The sequence below is a fragment of the Dendrobates tinctorius genome, unplaced genomic scaffold, assembly GCF_039654945.1.
Source record: "Dendrobates tinctorius isolate UK_male_01 unplaced genomic scaffold, ASM3965494v1 ptg000043l, whole genome shotgun sequence".
NCBI classification, from domain to species: Eukaryota; Metazoa; Chordata; class Amphibia; order Anura; family Dendrobatidae; genus Dendrobates; species Dendrobates tinctorius.
Window position 1 is genome coordinate 17,016,926 of NW_027361711.1, and position 20,347 is coordinate 17,037,272.

The following is a 20,347-nucleotide window of genomic DNA, read 5'->3' on the forward strand; positions in this document are numbered from 1 at the left end:
GGATACATCTCAACATGTTTCTGGCAAAAGCCCTTATTCACTGAGATAAGGGCTTTTGCCAGAAACGCGTTGAGATATATCCCCAACCTGTATGATCTTTTAAAATATTTGAAATAAATTGTAGAATTTTATCTATTTTTGACTCGCCAAAATTTCTTTCCTATGATAAGCCACAAGTCACGACTATTGGCTGGAGACCCACTAGATTGCAAGACGAACTGAATCATAATATTGGACACGGTGAGGCTATCTTTTTGTTTACTTTTCAGTAATCATCTCATAACCTTAAAGGGGTTGTCTTGGCAAAAGAAAACTTTGTTAAGGGACAGAATATGTAAAAAACCATTAAACTCAATCATATTCCTCTACCGATACACACCTGGATCCAGTTTAGACCACTCCGTAGTCTGCGCAGAGACAGTAACTGGTGATATGAAGAGAGAAGGAAGATCCGGCACTGGAGACTTAATAAAATCCACGATAAGTTTTATTCACATAATTTCATGATAAAACCATAAAGGGGAAAACAGACCCCCCACGCCTGACGCGTTTCGAACCTTACACCAGGTTCTTCCTCAGAGACATGAAACAAAACAATTCACAAAATGATTATAAACATTCCTAATCAGCAGAGGGACTCCACACATGTGTATAATCAAAGAGGCAGACAACTAAGCCCTCAAATCACTGGTGGAGTCACTCCCTTGCAAGAAGAAAGAAAAAAAAAAAAAGGAAAAGACCAATACAACAATGGACAAGACATAGAATAAATAAAAACATGTGCAATACACACATATAAATGCATAAATACATAGCAACTATCAAATGACAAACAAAAAAAAAAAAAAAAAAAAACAGCAAAAATCTCAGCACTCAATAGAAATACATAAGATCATTTCTATAATTTAGACCTTGCGGATATCGTGCATCAAGCGCAAGTATCCAGAAGGCTTCCCGACAGTGTAGTAAATGTTCCCAGTCACCCCCTCTGGGGGGTTTCAATACCCGTTCTATTCCCTTAACTTTAAGACTGCATAAATTACACTTGTGTATTTCAAGGAAATGTTTGGACAAGCCAGACACATTCCTACGACTGGACATAGACTCTGGATTAGAAGCGGTGATGTGCTCACTTAGTCTCCTCTTCAGGCTGCGTGTAGTGCAGCCAATGTAATATAAACTGCACAATGTGCACTCTGCCATGTACACTAAGTGTGTGGTGTTACAATTCATGTAGGTTTTAATTTTGTAGGTTTGTTGTGTACTAAAATTAACAAATCTATCTGTAATATCCATATAGCGGCACAAACCACACAATTTTTCACCACACTTATAATTGCCCAAGTAATTTAACCACGTAGGTTTAGTGCAATCAGACAAATACAATGAGGGGGACAAAAAATTACTCAAATTTTTAGCTCTCTTTGGAACACACCTATGTCCACCAGCCAATATCTGCGATAAACATAAGGATGAGTGACCTCATGGAGATCAACATCCAACACTGCGGAGACACCATCACATGTTTCTCAACGCAGTGATCTAGAGCAATGCCCCCATCCCTTATGGGAAATATGCAAAAGCATGTAAATCAACAGCCGCGGAGACACCATCACATGTTTCTCAACGCAAGCAATGACTAGCCAGGTCTTTCCCCGGGAAGGAACAACCACGGGAAGGGCAGTCTCCAATGAAGGAAACCACCTATGCCAAAACATGGTATCCATCCACAGACAGCTGTTTCGGGGTATTGCCCCTCATCAGTGTGGAGTAGGAAACTGGCTAGTAGGAGCAATGCCTAGTGAAAGGCTATGAACATAAGGATGAGTGACCTCATGGAGATCAACATCCAACACTGCGGAGACACCATCACGTTTCTCAACGCAGTGATCTAGAGCAATGCCCCCATCCCTTATGGGAAATATGCAAAAGCATGTAAATCAACAGCCGCGGAGACACCATCACATGTTTCTCAACGCAAGCAATGACTAGCCAGGTCTTTCCCCGGGAAGGAACAACCACGGGAAGGGCAGTCTCCAATGAAGGAAACCACCTATGCCAAAACATGGTATCCATCCACAGACAGCTGTTTCGGGGTATTGCCCCTCATCAGTGTGGAGTAGGAAACTGGCTAGTAGGAGCAATGCCTAGTGAAAGGCTATGAACATAAGGATGAGTGACCTCATGGAGATCAACATCCAACACTGCGGAGACACCATCACATGTTTCTCAACGCAGTGATCTAGAGCAATGCCCCCATCCCTTATGGGAAATATGCAAAAGCATGTAAATCAACAGCCGCGGAGACACCATCACATGTTTCTCAACGCAAGCAATGACTAGCCAGGTCTTTCCCCGGGAAGGAACAACCACGGGAAGGGCAGTCTCCAATGAAGGAAACCACCTATGCCAAAACATGGTATCCATCCACAGACAGCTGTTTCGGGGTATTGCCCCTCATCAGTGTGGAGTAGGAAACTGGCTAGTAGGAGCAATGCCTAGTGAAAGGCTATGAACATAAGGATGAGTGACCTCATGGAGATCAACATCCAACACTGCGGAGACACCATCACATGTTTCTCAACGCAGTGATCTAGAGCAATGCCCCCATCCCTTATGGGAAATATGCAAAAGCATGTAAATCAACAGCCGCGGAGACACCATCACATGTTTCTCAACGCAAGCAATGACTAGCCAGGTCTTTCCCCGGGAAGGAACAACCACGGGAAGGGCAGTCTCCAATGAAGGAAACCACCTATGCCAAAACATGGTATCCATCCACAGACAGCTGTTTCGGGGTATTGCCCCTCATCAGTGTGGAGTAGGAAACTGGCTAGTAGGAGCAATGCCTAGTGAAAGGCTATGAACATAAGGATGAGTGACCTCATGGAGATCAACATCCAACACTGCGGAGACACCATCACATGTTTCTCAACGCAGTGATCTAGAGCAATGCCCCCATCCCTTATGGGAAATATGCAAAAGCATGTAAATCAACAGCCGCGGAGACACCATCACATGTTTCTCAACGCAAGCAATGACTAGCCAGGTCTTTCCCCGGGAAGGAACAACCACGGGAAGGGCAGTCTCCAATGAAGGAAACCACCTATGCCAAAACATGGTATCCATCCACAGACAGCTGTTTCGGGGTATTGCCCCTCATCAGTGTGGAGTAGGAAACTGGCTAGTAGGAGCAATGCCTAGTGAAAGGCTATGAACATAAGGATGAGTGACCTCATGGAGATCAACATCCAACACTGCGGAGACACCATCACATGTTTCTCAACGCAGTGATCTAGAGCAATGCCCCCATCCCTTATGGGAAATATGCAAGAGACTGCCCTTCCCGTGGTTGTTCCTTCCCGGGGAAAGACCTGGCTAGTCATTGCTTGCGTTGAGAAACATGTGATGGTGTCTCCGCGGCTGTTAATATCTGCGATAAGACTGGATCTTGATGCAGTAAGGGAAGATGTTTATTTATGATTTTAATAACACCCTTGTAATCTGAACTGAAAGCGGTAGAAAAAGTGGGAATATTTTTATTTTGATTAGTGTGTACCATGTCATTCTGCAATAAACTACTCCTAGTTTTGTTATCCACTTTCTTAATAGCCCTGTTTAACATCCAGTTCTTATAACCCCTTTTTGATAGCCTGGTGCAAATTTTACGACGCTCGGATTCATAAAGAGCGTCATTAGAGCATGATCTTTTGGCACGGATTAATTCACCCAACGGTAAATTTCGTATCACATGTGGCGGGTGACAACTATCCGCATGCAATATGGCATTACCACTGGTATCTTTTCTATATAGGGAAGTATTTATATTCTTTTTGTCTGCCTCTTTGATTATACACGTGTGGAGTCCCTCTGCTGATTAGGAATGTTTATAATCATTTTGTGAATTGTTTTGTTTCATGTCTCTGAGGAAGAACCTGGTGTAAGGTTCGAAACGCGTCAGGCGTGGGGGGTCTGTTTTCCCCTTTATGGTTTTATCATGAAATTATGTGAATAAAACTTATCGTGGATTTTATTAAGTCTCCAGTGCCGGATCTTCCTTCTCTCTTCATGTTTGCAACACATGGTGGTCAGCCATTTGATCCCTAGGCACGACCGGCTTACAGGACTATTTTGGTGAGCACAAATTTCCCTTTCCCCTTCCTAATTTTCTAAATATACTGACTAACTGTGCTCCCATCAAGCCGCACATTTGTTAACATGCAAGCCGGGACTAAAAATATTACAGCAACTTGCATGTTAAGAAGAAAAAAAGCTGATGAATTATTTGGCATTTCCTCTGATAATGAGGATAAGATTAGTATGGACATGCATTCACTTTTCTCTGAGTTGGAGAGAAAGATGACTTCTCACCTTAAAACCTGGTGGGACTCAGTGACTCTTGAGAAATACGTTAGTCATAAGATGATACCGCGAGGTTTGAGATTAAAAAAGGTACCGACTGTGATTTATAATGATACCTTTCTACAGAAGTGGAATGATATTTTGAGTGAATGCTCTTTGAAACTAATGTCTCTTATTGTGGAGGAAGAATCTGTCAAATTGACCAACATTGAAGCTTCCATCAAAGATTTGGAGTCTAAGTTGGATGTATTTTCTGATCATATGACATTTTCTAAGAGCTATGAACGATTACATGCTAATATTGATAATTTGGAAAGCGGCATTACCAAGTCCAAGAAAAATAAGTTCCTGCGTGATCGCAGGGACTATGACTCTAATATGGTTTATGCTTGGAAACAATTCACTCCGTATAAGCCTAGATCTATTCTCAAGAGGAATCAATCATTCCGTAGTAACAACGTCAGTTTTTCCTCATGTGAACAGTCTTTTAATTCACCTACTACTTCTGAGGGTTCAATGGACTCTAATCGGGTGTTACCTTTAACATCACATGCAAAAAACGATCAAAGAAAACAAGGCGAGGTGGACGTTGACGTAAGAAGAAAGCATCAATATGGTCTGCGGAATGTGAATCATTGGAGGAAATAAACGGTAACATTGCTGCGTCTGATGAGTTTACAGTTATAAACATTTCAGCTACCATACTGAGTGAAGCTCAGCTGAGCGTTTTGAAGAGAGGACTTTCCTTTGTTCCTACATGTAGAGGGGATTTGTTTCAAACATTATGTGATGTCAATCGATTCGTGCGATTATTAACAGTTAAGAGACATTTCTTTACTCCTGATTCTGGTATTGGTAATCAATTTTCTGATATATCATCCTTGAGTTCAAACAATGTTGATTTGTTGCCACTTGCTGCTCCTGTTAGAGATCAAATTTTGTTTGACATGTTGTCTAGTTTGGAGAACACAAATCAACATACAGCAGTACAATGTGACACAAATGTACAGATATCTAACCCCACTTTTTATCCCCTGATATCTAGAGTGCCCATTATGGATACTTTCCAGAGGGCAATAGAACGTGATGTTAAATCTCTGTTGGATTCAGATGTGCAGTCTTGTATGAATTTATCTGTAATTGAGCAGCATGCGCTTCATTTACTAAGTAAGAACCAACATATAGTAGTCCGCCAATCAGACAAAGGGGGGTCAGTGGTGATTCTAGACTCACTACTATATCGCAATGAAATTTTATCCATGTTATCTGATATTAATACATATCATCCTCTCAACAATGATCCTACAAGCTGTATTCAGCAGGGTTTATCTGTGATTTTGCAGGAGGGTCTTGCTTTGGGAGTATTGGACAAGCGCATGGCTGATTTTTTATATGTGGATAAACCAGTGTGTCCTGTATTTCACGCCTTACCCAAAATTCATAAAGGCGTGTTTCCTCCACCTTTCAGGCCCATAGTGGCCGGTATTGGAGGGGTTAATGAAAAACTCTCCGAGTGGATAGACAGAAAATTACAACCTTTGGTTTTGAAAACACCAGGTCACATTAGAGACACCAAACAGCTTCTGCAGGCACTTCAGGAGGTTGCATGGGGGCAGCGTCGGACTGGAACACCTTGGGCCCACCAGAGAAAATCATTCTTGGGGCCCACTATGTAGCTGCATAGAGTTAAATACCAGACCACCAATTGTGCGGTAAAACACACTAATATCCGGGTATAATATAAGGTTGTACATGTCTTAATTATGTAGCAGGAGTTGGGGTAGCCCCCTCATAGAATATAAAGCAGCCCCCTCATAGAATATAATGCAGCCATCTCATAGAATATAATACTGCCCCCCTCATAGGGTATAATGATAGGGTATAATGCACCCCCTCATAGGGTATAATGCACCCCCTCATAGGGTATAATGCACCCCCTCATAGGGTATAATACTGCCCCCCTCATAGGGTATAATACTGCCCTCCTCATAGGGTATAATGATAGGGTATAATGCACCCCCTCATAGGGTATAATACTGCCCCCCTCATAGGGTATAATACTGCCCCCTCATAGGGTATAATGATAGGGTATAATGCACCCCCTCATAGGAATAATGCACCTCCTCATAGGGTATAATACTGCCCCCCTCATAGGGTATAATACTGCCCCCCTCATAGGGAATAATGCACCCCCTCATAGGGTATAATGCACCCCCTCATAGGGTATAATGCACCCCCACATAGGGTATAATACTGCCCCCCTCATAGGGTATAATGATAGGGTATAATGCACCCCCTCATAGGGTATAATACTGCCCCCCTCATAGGGTATAATACTGCCCCCTCATAGGGTATAATGATAGGGTATAATGCACCCCCTCATAGGGAATAATGCACCTCCTCATAGGGTATAATACTGCCCCCCTCATAGGGTATAATACTGCCCCCCTCATAGGGAATAATGCACCCCCTCATAGGGTATAATGCACCCCCTCATAGGGTATAATGCACCCCCACATAGGGTATAATACTGCCCCCCTCATAGGGTATAATGATAGGGTATAATGCACCCCCTCATAGGGTATAATACTGCCCCCCTCATAGGGTATAATACTGCCCCCTCATAGGGTATAATGATAGGGTATAATGCACCCCCTCATAGGGAATAATGCACCTCCTCATAGGGTATAATACTGCCCCCCTCATAGGGTATAATGCTGCCTCCTCATAGGGTATAATGCTGCCTCCCCATAGGGTATAATGCTATATAGATATATAGAGTTAGATAGATATAGATAGAAAGATAGATGTAGAAATAGATAGATATAGAGATAGATAGTAGATAATGGATAGAAAGTAGATAATGGATAGATATAGATAGAAAGATTCATAGAGATAGATAGAGATAGATATAAAGATAGATATAGAAAGAAATATAGATAGATAGATCGATAGGTAGATAGATATAGAGATAGATAGATAATGGATAGATAGATATCTATAGATAGAAAGATATAGAGATATATAGATAGAGATAGATAATAGATAGAGATAGATAATAGACAGAGATATACAGATATAATAATAATAATAATAATAATAATATAGACATATATAGATAGATATAGAGATAAATATATATAGATAGATGGCTATAAATAAAAATAGATATAGAGATATATATAGAGATAGATATAGAGATAATAGATATAGAGATAGATAGATATAGAGACAGATAGATATAGAAAGATAGATATAGAGATATATATATAGAGATAATAGCTAGATATAGAGATATGTATAGAGATAGATAGATATAGAGTTAGAAAGATAGATATAGAGAGATATAGAGATAGATAGAGATAGCTAGATAGATAGATGGATAGATAGATATAGATAATAGAGATAATAGATAGATATAATAGATAGATATAGAGATAGATATAGAGATAGATGGATAGATCAATAGATAGATAGATAAAGAGAGAGATAGAGATAGATAGATAATGAGATATAGAGATAGATATAGAGATATGGTGTTAGATAGAAAGATAGATATAGAGATAGATAGATATAGAGATAGATATGGATATAGAGATAGATATGGATATAGAGATAACAGATAGATATAGAGATAGATATAGAGATAGATAGATATAGAGATAATAGATAGATATAGAGATAATATATAGATAGCTATAGAGAGAGAGATATAGAGATAGATATAGAGAGAAACAGATATAGAGATAGATATAGAGATAGATAGATATAGAGATAGATATGGATATAGAGATAGATATGGATATAGAGATAACAGATAGATATAGAGATAGATATAGAGATAGATATAGAGATAATATATAGATAGATAGATAGATATAGAGATAATATATAGATAGCTATAGAGAGAGATATAGAGATAGATATAGAGAGAAACAGATATAGAGATAGATATAGAGATAGATAGGTAGATAGATATAGAGATAATAGATAGATATAGAGATAGATATGGATATAGAGATAACAGATAGATATAGAGATAGATATAGAGATAGATAGATATAGAGATAATATATAGATAGATAGATAGATAGATATAGAGATAATATATAGATAGCTATAGAGAGAGAGATATAGAGATAGATAGATATAGAGATAATATATAGATAGCTATAGAGAGAGAGATATAGAGATAGATATAGAGAGAAACAGATATAGAGATAGATATAGAGATAGATAGGTAGATAGATATAGAGATAATAGATAGATATAGAGCTAGATAGATAGATATAGATATAAAGATAGATAGAGAGAGCGGTAGATATAGAGAGAGATAGATATAGAGAGAGATAGATAGATACAGAGATCGATAAATAGATAGAGAGATAGATATAGATAATAGATAGAGATAGATAGATAAAGATAGATAATAAATATAGAGATAACAGATAGATATAGAGATAGAGTAAGACAGAAAGATATAGAGATAGGTAGATATAGATAATAGAGATAGCTAGATAGATAGACATAATAGATAGATATAGATATAGATATAGATAGATAGAAAGACAGATATAGAGATAGATGTAGCGATAGAAAGATAGATATAGAGATAGAGCGATAGCTAGATAGAGATAGATATAGATAATAGATAGAGATAAATAGATAGATAGAGAGAGAGATATAGAGAGAAATAGATATAGATATAGAGATAATAGATATATATAGAGATAGATAGATATAGATATAGAGAGAGATAGATACAGAGAAAAGATATAGAGATAAATAGATAGAGAAAGATAGATATATAGATATAGAGATAGAAAGATATAGAGATAGAGCGATAGATAGATATACAGAGAGATAGATATAGAGATAGATAGAGATATATAGATAGATAGGTATAGAGATAGATATAGAGAGAAATAGATATAGATATAGAGATAGATATAGAGATAGAGCGATAGATAGATATACAGAGAGATAGATATAGAGATAGATAGAGATATATAGATAGATAGGTATAGAGATAGATATAGAGAGAAATAGATATAGATATAAAGATAGATATAGAGATAGAGCGATAGATAGCGAGAGAAATAGATATAGAGATAGATAGATACAGAGAAAAGATATAGAGATAGATAACGGATAGATAAATAGATAGATAGGTATAGAGATAGATAGATATAGATATTAGATAGAGATATATATAGATAAAGATAGATAGATATAGATGGTAGCTAGATATATAATAAATATAGAGATAATAGATATAGAGATAGATAGAGTAAGATAGATATAGAGATAGATAGATAGACATAATAGATAGATATAGAGATATATATAGAAAGATATAGAGATAGATGTAGAGATAGAAAGATAGATATAAAGATAGATAATAGATAGAGATAGAAAGATAGATAGATATAAGAGAGATAGAGAGAGAGATATATAGAGATATAGAGATAGAGAGAGACAGATAGAGAGAGCGAGAGATATAAAAAAACCCAAAACACAATACTCACCTCTCCTCCTCGCTCCCACGCTGATCCCGGCTTCAGTGTCAGGAGCTGCCCCCTCTGCCAGACACACAGCGGGTGCGCGATGTAGTGACGTCATCGCGCACTGGCTGTGAGCCAGGAGCAGAGAGGACTGAGGGTGGCGCCGGCCCTGATTTACAGCTGTAGTCTGCAGAGCGGCTTACTGGGCTGGGGGCGGGGCCTCTGGGGGTGGAGACTGTGAAATGATATTCACTGCTTCGCGGTGAATATTCATTTCTCTTTAGTAGCGGGGACAGGGGCTCCTGCCTCCTGACACCCGCTGCTGCTCCGCTGGCAGGGGCCCCCATAGCAGCTGCATGGTGTGCGACACACCACTGGCTGGGGGCCCCTGGAGCAGCGGGGGCCCTAGGCAACTGCTGGCCCTGTATGCCAGCAGGTGCCAGGGCCCACCAGATGCCAGGGCCCACCGGAGAATCCACCGGTTCTCCGGTGGGCCAGTCCGACGCTGCATGGGGGCCTCACCACACATGGATAACATGTGATGTTGTTGCTCTATATTCATGTATACCTCATGATTTGGCATTATCTGCTGTTTCCACCATTTTGACTGAAGAAAGTAATTTCAGTTCTGATCTTAAAAAATTTATCATTATGGCGTTACAACATCTTTTGAACACCAATTTTTTCAAATTTGACACTAAGTACTATCTTCAGGTGTGTGGCTGCCCGATGGGGTCAAAATTCTCTCCTACTCTGGCCAACTTATATATGTCCTTTTGGGAGAACAAATATATATATACTATGGATAATCCCTATTTAGACAATGTATTGTGGTGGGGGAGATACATTGATGACGTGATCCTATTGTGGTTTGATCGTTGTGATGTATCTCCCTCTCCTGGCATGCCTGAGTTTTTTGAGTATATTGGGACTAATTCTTTGAATATTAAATTCACCCACGAAATACATGGCATTTGTGCCACATATCTGGATGTTAAAATTATGGGAGATGTCAAAACGGGGAATATATATACTTCCCTATATAGAAAAGATACCAGTGGTAATGCCATATTGCATGCGGATAGTTGTCACCCGCCACATGTGATACGAAATTTACCGTTGGGTGAATTAATCCGTGCCAAAAGATCATGCTCTAATGACGCTCTTTATGAATCCGAGCGTCGTAAAATTTGCACCAGGCTATCAAAAAGGGGTTATAAGAACTGGATGTTAAATAGGGCTATTAAGAAAGTGGATAACAAAACTAGGAGTAGTTTATTGCAGAATGACATGGTACACACTAATCAAAATAAAAATATTCCCACTTTTTCTACCGCTTTCAGTTCAGATTACAAGGGTGTTATTAAAATCATAAATAAACATCTTCCCTTACTGCATCAAGATCCAGTCTTATCGCAGATATTGGCTGGTGGACATAGGTGTGTTCCAAAGAGAGCTAAAAATTTGAGTCATTTTTTGTCCCCCTCATTGTATTTGTCTGATTGCACTAAACCTACGTGGTTAAATTACTTGGGCAATTATAAGTGTGGTGAAAAATTGTGTGGTTTGTGCCGCTATATGGATATTACAGATAGATTTGTTAATTTTAGTACACAACAAACCTACAAAATTAAAACCTACATGAATTGTAACACCACACACTTAGTGTATATGGCAGAGTGCACATTGTGCCGTTTATATTACATTGGCTGCACCACACGCAGCCTGAAGAGGAGACTAAGTGAGCACATCACCGCTTCTAATCCAGAGTCTATGTCCAGTCGTAGGAATGTGTCTGGCTTGTCCAAACATTTCCTTGAAATACACAAGGGTAATTTATGCAGTCTTAAAGTTAAGGGAATAGAACGGGTATTGAAACCCCCCAGAGGGGGTGACTGGGAACATTTACTACACTGTCGGGAAGCCTTCTGGATACTTGCGCTTGATGCACGATATCCGCAAGGTCTAAATTATAGAAATGATCTTATGTATTTCTATTGAGTGCTGAGATTTTTGCTGTTTTTTATTTATTTATTTTTTTTTGTTGTTTGTCATTTGATAGTTGCTATGTATTTATGCATTTATACGTGTGTATTGCACATGTTTTTATTTATTCTATGTCTTGTCCATTTTTGTATTGGTCTTTTCCTTTTTTTTTTTTCTTTCTTCTTGCAAGGGAGTGACTCCACCAGTGATTTGAGGGCTTAGTTGTCTGCCTCTTTGATTATACACATGTGTGGAGTCCCTCTGCTGATTAGGAATGTTTATAATCATTTTGTGAATTGTTTTGTTTCATGTCTCTGAGGAAGAACCTGGTGTAAGGTTCGAAACGCGTCAGGCGTGGGGGGTCTGTTTTCCCCTTTATGGTTTTATCATGAAATTATGTGAATACAACTTATTGTGGATTTTATTAAGTCTCCAGTGCCGGATCTTCCTTCTCTCTTCATGTTTGCAACACATGGTGGTCAGCCATTTGATCCCTAGGCACGACCGGCTTACAGGACTATTTTGGTGAGCACAAATTTCCCTTTCCCCTTCCTAATTTTCTAAAGTAACTGGTGATGTCACTATTACAGCATCTCAATAGAATCACTGCACACGTGGAATATGCTTAAGGTGAGTATTTATTAATTGATTGACGGTGATGAAGCGACAGCTGACGTTTCGGCCTGATAGTGGTGGCTTAAGCATATTCCATGTGTGCAGTGATTCTATTGAACTTATGACTAAGGGACCGCTGGCTCCTTTTCACTAGCACCTTATATTCAACCCTTCAGTTGAGTGCTAACCATTTCGATTATCTACTATTACAGCAGTCACTGGACCATTGTAGCGTGTGATTGGCTGCAACAGACAGTTGAATTAAGCAGAATCTCATAGTATGTTTTACAATGGCACACTACTCAAAATCATTTGTACACTGCAGTCAAAGGTCACAACTGTCTGGTGGTTGAAGTAATGGTGACATCAGTGTTTCCTATTCCTGCAAAGACCATGGAGCTGCCTGTGCTGAATCCAGGTGGGTGCCAGTAAGTGAATAAATATTCTGTCACTTAGGCAAAGTTGCTGTATTTAGACTGTACAATCCCTTATCCGAGAATGACTACAATGAAAGGGAATGCAATGAAAGATCCTCTGTTGCTGGAGGCAGATTGAACAAGAAAACATTATGGATTGTAGCAATTCAAATGCTACAAAGCATGCCTACTAGTGATGAGCGAGTATACCCGTTACTCGAGATTTCTGGTGGAAGCATGCTCGGGTGATCTCCGAGTATTTGGATGTGCTCCTAGATTTAATTTCTGTCACTGTAGCTGCATGATTTGCGGCTGCTAGCCAGCCTGAATACATGTGGGTGTTGCCTATTTGTTAGGAAATCCCCACATGTATTCAGGCTGTCTAACAGCTACAGCGACAGAAACTAAATCTCCAAGCACATCCAAATACTCGATTACCCGGGCATGCTCGGGAAATCTCGAATAACGAGTATACTCACTCATCACTAATGCTTACTAGATCTCCCAATTATTTCTTCCCTGGAGTCGTTAATAATTCAGGAACATGATTTTGCATACAATAATGTAAAGTAATTAGAATTGAAAATATATACTAACAAAATATTCAAATACTAGACAAAACTAGAGGAAACAAATATGATAACAAAATCAATGGATTCAATTGAAATTCTGATATCATGTAACTTAAAAGATAGACACTTTCATCCTCATTCATTCAGCTAAAGCGGTTGTTGTACCTTGTACCAAAATATCAGCATTGACCTGGCATCTGAGATGTCCACCTGTGTTCCTGAGCATTTTTCTGGCAAGAGATGTACTGTCTATGAAGGAGGCTAGCTTACTTGATCATTTTAACCAGCTATTCTAGCCCCTTCACGACCCAGCCTATTTTGACCTTAATGACCAAGCCATTTTTTGCAATTCTGACTAGTGTCCCTTTATGAGGTAATAACTCAGGAACGCTTCAACGGATCCTAGCGATTCTGAGATTGTTTTTCGTGACATATTGGGCTTCATGTTAGAGGTAAATTTAGGTCAATAATTTTTGCATTTATTTGTGAAAAAAATCGGAAATTTGGTGAAAATGTTGAAAATTTTGCAATTTTCAAATTTTGAATTTTTATTCTGTTAAACCAGAGAGTTATGTGACACAAAATAGTTAATAAATAACATTTCCCACATGTTTACTTTACATCAGCACAATTTTGGTAACAAAATATTTTTTGTTAGAAAGTTATAAGGGTTAAAAGTTGACCAGCAATTTCTCATTTTTACAACAAAATTTACAAAACCATTTTTTTAGGAACCTCCTCACATTTGAAGTCAGTTTGAGGGGTCTATATGGATGAAAATACCCCAAAATGACACCATTCTAAAAACTGCACCCCTCAAGCTACTCAAAACTACATTCAAGAAGATTAGTAACCCTTCAGGTGCTTCACAAGGAACTAAAGCAATGTGGAAGGAAAAAATGGACATTTTAATTGTTCCAACAAAAATGTTCTTTTAGCATCAATTTTTTCATTTTCACATGGGCAACAGGATAAATTTGATCCTAAAATTTGTTGGGCAATTTCTCCTGAGTACACCGATACCTCATATGTGGTCATAAACCACTGTTTGGGTGCACAGCAGGGCTCGGAAAGGAAGGAGCGCTATTTGACTTTTTGAATGGAAAATTAGTTCCAATTGTTAGCGGACACCATGTCGCGTATGGAGAGCCCCTGTGTGCCTAAACATTGGAGCTCTTCCACAAGTGACCCCATTTTGGAAACTAGACCCTCCAAAGAACTTATCTAGATGTGTTGTGAGAACTTTGAACTCCCAAGTGTTTCATTAAAGTTTATAGTGCAGAGCCGTGAAAATAAAAAATCTTTTTTTTTTTCCACAAAAATGATTTTTAACCCACAATGTTTTATTTTCACAAAGGTAACAGGAGAAATGGGACCCCAAAAGTTGTTGTGCAATTTGTCCTGAGTACCCTAGTACCCCAAATGTGAAGGGGGAACCACTGTTTGGGCACACGTTTGGGCTCGAAAGGGAAGTAGTGCCGTTTTGTAATGCAGACTTTGATGGAATGGTCTGCGGGCGTCATGTTGCTTTTGCAGAGCTCTTGATGTGCCTAAACAGTAGAAACCCCTCACACGTGACCCTAGTTTGGAAACTAGACCCCCCAAGGAGCTTATCTAGATATGTGGTGTGCACTTTGAACCCCTAAGTGCTTCACAGAAGTTTATAATGCAGAGCTGTGAAAATAAAAAATCATTTTTTTCCCAAAAAAATGATTTTTAGCCCTCAATGTTTTATTTTCACAAGGGTAACAGGAAAAATTGGACCCCAAAAGTTGTTATCCAGTTTGTCCTGAGTACCCTAGGGCTTGAAAGGGAAGTAGTGCAGGTTGGAATGCAGACTTTGATGGAATGGTCTGCAGGTGTCATGTTGCATTTGCAGAGCCCCTGATGTGCCTAAACAGTAGAAACCCCCCCACAAGTGACCCTATTTTGGAAACTAGACCCCCAAAGGAGCTTATCTAAATTTTTCCTGAGTACGCTGATGCCCCATGTTTTGGGGTAAACCACTGTTTGGTCACACGTCGGGGCTCGGAAGAGAGGGAGCACGGTTTGACTTTTTGAACGCAAATTAGACTGGAATCAATGGTGGTGCCATGACGCGTTTAGAGAGCCCCTGATGTGCCTAAACAGTGGAAACCCCTCAGTTCTAACTCCATCCCTAACCGCAACACACCCCTAACCCTAATCCCAACCCTATCCATAACCCTAACCGCAAGCCTAACCCTAATCCCACTCCTAACCCCAACACACCCCTAATCCTAACTCTAATTCCAACCCTAACCTTAATTCCGACCCTAATTCTAATTCCAACCCTAATCCTAACCCTAATTTCAACCCCAACCATAATTCCAACCCTAACCCTAATTCCAACCCTAACCTTAATTCCAACCATAATGCTAACTATAACACTAATTCCAACCCTAACCCTAATTCTAACCCTAACCCTAATGGAAAAATGAAAATAAATACTTTTTTTTTTAATTTTATTATTTTTCCCTATCTAAGGGGGTGATAAAGGGGGGTTTATTTACTATTTTTTTTACTTTGATCACTGTGATAGGGTTTATCACAGTGATGAAAATGTACCTGGAATTAATGGAACCTACCAGGTGCTGGCCAACAGATCTTGGCGGGTGCACTGCGCATGTGCCCGCCATTTTTTTTTTACCAGAAGAAGATGGCAGTGCTCATGGGGGTAGGCCTGGAGCTGGAGGGACACCGAGAGCGACACCGGGAGGTACCGGGGGGAGGGGGTGGAATCGGACGGCGGGGGAACAGAGGACAGAAGGGGGAGCAGAGGGTAGAAGAGGGGAGTGGAGGACAGAACAGAGGGGAGGAAATACTGATGCAGCGGCAGATCACCACCGTCAGTCGGTGGCAGGGGCAGATCGCGGTCTCCAGCCATGGCCGATGATATTGCAGCATCGGCCATGGCTGGATTGTAATATTTCACCAAGTATCATTGGTGAAATATTACAATTGCTCTGATTGGCTGTTTAACTTTCAACAGCCAATCAGAGCGATCGTAGCCATGGGGGGCAAAGCCACCCCCCCTGGGGTCAAGTACAGGTCCTCCTGTACCTGCGGGTCATGTGACATTTCATTGACCCCAGTCACCCGACCCGCAGGAACACGATCCCGCCATGACTCATACGTTGCGTCACAGGTCGGGAAGGGGCTAGAGAGCTGGGTAAAGTGTAACCATCATTTTAATTTTTATATCATAAATCAGTAGTGCGCATGAAAGTAAGCAACTTTGTAATATATCTTATCAGGGGGATTTGCTTCTTTCTCCTCCTGGACTGATCTTTCATTTTCGTGTCAATTCCCAGGTAAAATCTGTCTTCAGTGAAGACAGATTTTGACATTACTGAGATAGGAGATGGCAGTTGCAACTGATGAGATTTTGCCTAAATTATTCAAAAATCTATCAGTACCAACTGTCATCTCCTATCTCAGTAGTGTAAAAATCTGTGTTAATTGAAGACTGATTTTACCCAGGAAATGAGACTTACAATAATATAAGATCAGTTCAGGAGGAGAAAGAAGCAGATTTCTCTGATAAGATATATTATAGAGTTTCTTATTTTCATGTCTACTACTGATTTATGCAATAAAACCTAAAATGATATCTATACTTTACATTTGAATTCAACTTGTCAGCCAGTCCATTTCAGAAACAACACTGGTCACTTGCTGACAAGGAACAGCTTCTACTGTGTTGACTGAAGCTCAAGTATATTAGGAAGTTTTGTATCTCTCTACAGTAATTTAAATACATCTAAATACAATGTTTTGAGCTAAAGGACCAATGACGACCCTCCACTCTGTAACTGAAAAGTGACTATACATTTGTCATCTATAGTCACCCTACCTGATGCCACCATTTGATTCCAGATGGCTATTCAGATTAGATAATCATTTTGTTCCTCCTATTTCAAGATAGCCACCACAGTGGCATGGAGAGAGCAGTGCTAAGTCTAAACCCTGCTACCCCTGTCCCACAACACTGGATCGGCAGTGGTGACATGGTTAAAGGCCCTGTTACACGCAACGATATTGTGAACGATATTGTTGCAACGTCACCAGTTTGGTGACGTTGCAGCAATGTCGAAACGGCATCGTTGCGTGTGACACGTAGCAACGATCAACGATCAGTTGGCTGATCGTTAATCGTTGCCTAATGGTCTGCACCATAAATCTACCTTTGGTCTCCCACTGGGCAGCACACATCACTGTGTGTGACAGCGAGAGACCAACGATCAGTGAGCTCCCAGCGCCATACAGCAGACGGTGGGAGCTGTTATCCAGGGTAAAGAGCGGGTAACTAAGCGCCGCACGGCGCTTAATTACCCGCTGTTTACCCTGGATACCAGCGTGCTCGCTGGTCCTGATCGCTGGTGAGTCTGCCTATGTGACAGCTCACCAGCGATCAGCTAACTATGTGGGTCGCCCTCCCAGGGCCATGGGGTACTCGGCACCGGGCCGACGTCGGCAGGATGTGTCACAGCAGCGGCGACCCAGTCCGTGGCCCTGGGCGCCCAATTAATAGGGGAAGTTTGAATGGTGGAATGTAGTTAATGGAATAGTTCGTGACGCCACCTGTGGTGTTCAGCAAGTGAGATGTTAAGCCAACGCTGCATGCAGATCCACTGGGACTGATGGTATGGTGCAGTCAAGATGGTGTAGCTCCCCACAGGTTGAGCTGTAGTCCCAGGGCAGTGTAGATGTAGGGGTAGAGGAGAGGCACAGGCAGTGTAGAAGCTGGTACCCAGATGAAGCAGTGCTGGGTGCGTTGGCGCAAGAATGAATGGCGGACACCAGGGCTTGTAGTTCCAAAGCTTTACTCACAGTCTGTAGTACACACAGGTGCCTGCCTCCGTGCTGTGTCCTCCAGGTCAGGGACTCAATCAGCCTCCAGGCCAGATGGAATGCTCTCTTCCAACGCTCCGTCAACATGTGCCTTTCTGAACGTCTCCTCTTATAGCGCCTTTAAGTGTGAAGTACTCCTAGTACTGAGTTACACTGGAGTGCCTCCTGACAGATGTTCCCAAGAACTCTACTTGTACGGCAGACAGCTGTAGCCTGCTTCGGGGACTCATTACTCCTGAGTCCCGGCTCACTATCCAAGTTGCTGTTGTGCCCCCAAGTCTTAGATGGGAGTAGTGCATTTACAGCTCACTACTCCACCGGTGTCTGCTGTAGAACCATTAGTGTCCATACAACCTCGGGGACCGGGCCCCGGCCTTGCACTTAGAACTTCTAGGCAAGGTTCTTCCTCTAACCCACGTCCTCTGTTCCCTTTTACTCCTACATTCCGTACTAGTCTTTCCTTCTTATGGAAGATCAGGTTTCGGTTCAATGTCTTTCTCCTTCTTTCCTTTCCCGTGCCAGCAGACCCAGGTCACTGAGATCTGCTGCAGCACCTCCTTCCTCCATCCCTCTCTCAGGGATCTTCTTTCCTCACTCCTCTCTGAGTGACTCTCTGACTGACTGACCTCTAATCCTAAACCCTCCCGCTCTTTTATGTATTCTAACTCCACCCGCCTCCCAGCACGTTTCGTGTTCCAAGCAGGGAGCCACCAAAGGTGCTCTGCTACACTCCAAGCAGGGAGCCGCAATGTGGCTTTGCTGAACTACCGTGTTGTGTGGGATGCAGGTGTTGGAGCGTGATCAGGAGCCTCCAACTTACCTGGATGGTGGGACACCACACCTCAGGAGGAGGTGCAGTACCTCTGTGGCGACTGAGCCTCAGGGAAGCCACATATGTCCCAGCTATTCCATCCACGCCGGATCATTGGTGGGATCGCTGGGACATTGACGCGTGTAACGGGGCCTTTAGTCTTAGCACTGCACCACAATGTCACTACATTAGTCATCATAGAAGCAGGAGGAGCGGAATGCCAATCTGCGTGGAGGAGATAGCAGGATGTAAATGGAAGCACCAGATAGGGAAAGATGTATAGTCACTTTAGTCCTAGGGTGGAGGGTCTCTTTAAATTTGTGGAACAATGGTCTTACATTATTATCAGTGAATGTCTATGTTTTTATAAAATAAATAATATTTTATAGTGTGTAACTTCAGGAAACAGCAGAAATTACTTGTCAATAGTGATGAGCGAGTGTACTCGTTACTCGAGATTTCCCGAGCATGCTCGGTTGATCTCTGAGTATTTGGATGTGCTAGGAGATTTAGTTTCTGTCACCGTAGCTGCTAGCCAGCCTGAATACATGTGAGGAATGCCTGTTTGTTAGGAAATCCCCACATGTATTCAGGCTGTCTAGCAGCCGAAAATCATGCAGCTACGGCGACAGAAACTAAATCTCCGAGTACATCCAAATACTTGGAAATCACCCGAGCATGCTCGGGAAGTCTCGAGTAACGAGTATACTCGCACATCACTACTTGTCAACATTATGAAATATATATTCATTTGTTTATATGCCTTAATCACATAATTTGTTCCCAAACTGGTCATGGAAGTCATTCACATCCCTCTGACAGACAACTATGTTGTCGTGCAGAGATTAACTATGACACACTACACTCCCACACCAGTTTTCCAATCAACTGGAGCGTCATTGGAGTCATTGTACTATGATATTATTCACAGCATAATCTTATCTTGTATAATCATTTTAGCCTTCAATTCTTACATCATGTCCTCACGCCCACACATGTGCACGTAATTCTGTCAGCACTTGTTAGAGCAGAAATATCTTTCAATAATATAAAAAGCAGTCACCGTAAAAATAAATCCTCATTAACTTGAAAGTGGATATTAAAGGGTTTATCCAGATAGGCAAAATGCATTTGAATTGAGTTCTGAATGGGCAAAAATAAAGGAAACCATTATAGGTCCTAAATAACAAAGAAAGCCATAAGCACCTA